Raw genomic sequence first — 962 nt, forward strand, 5'->3', positions numbered from 1 at the left:
GCTGCCCATTTGTTTTTTGATTGTGGTGTTACCAACAAATTATGGGTTGACTTAAGCACCTATGTTTCTAACCTTACAAATGTGTCCCATACCTTCGTCCTCAAAGATGTTATCTTTTATTATTAAAATCCAAAGCTATTATCTGTTGAATATGTTGTTCATTTTCTTATATTGAATGCAAAATTCTTCATTCATAAGCAAAAATGGCTTAAATCGCCTTTGTCTTTCCTTGTTTCATCTCTTAGACTTACTAATAACAAAAAGAGTGCCAAACTTTTGATGTATTATGACAACTTTTCTACAAGAATGTAAGTTTATTTTTGCACTTTTATGTATCGATAATAATTAATTTGACATTCAAATACAGAATATTTGTTTTCTGTTTTTATTTTTATAATTGCTTTTTGTTGGAATATATTCATGTCTCGCTTCCCTGTTTCTGTATGTTTCTACAAGTTTTGTAATAAAAAAAAAATAAATAAAAAAAAAGCATTGTAAGCCTGAGTAGACCGTAAGTCTAACTAGGTCCTTTGGTGCAACTGGTTTTTGGGAGTCACGATTTTCTCTGTGTAATTCGACATAACGTGAATACATATAGGAAAAAGGTCATACAAATAAATTCAGGATTACATTTTATTACAAATTAACTATATTTGTTTTTATCAAGTCATTTGTTTATTTATTTTCCATTTATTTATTTATTTATTTATTATTTCTGCAGGTTAGGTCCTCCATAATTTTGAGCTGAAACTTCATAGACACATTCTGGGGACACCAGAGACTTATATTACATATTGTAAAAAGGGGCATAATATGTCTCCTTTAAGTGGATTACAACAAGTGGGTGTAGAAAGAGAGAGAGACATGTTGGCACTGTACTTCTCCATTATCCACAGCTCATTTTAATTAATCTACCCTTTAAAAATAACTAATCTGGCATTACATAATGAGAGTAAGTGTTA

This window comes from Sinocyclocheilus anshuiensis, unplaced genomic scaffold (assembly GCF_001515605.1).
Source record: "Sinocyclocheilus anshuiensis isolate Anshui unplaced genomic scaffold, SAMN03320099.WGS_v1.1 scaffold44, whole genome shotgun sequence".
NCBI lineage: Eukaryota > Metazoa > Chordata > Actinopteri > Cypriniformes > Cyprinidae > Sinocyclocheilus > Sinocyclocheilus anshuiensis.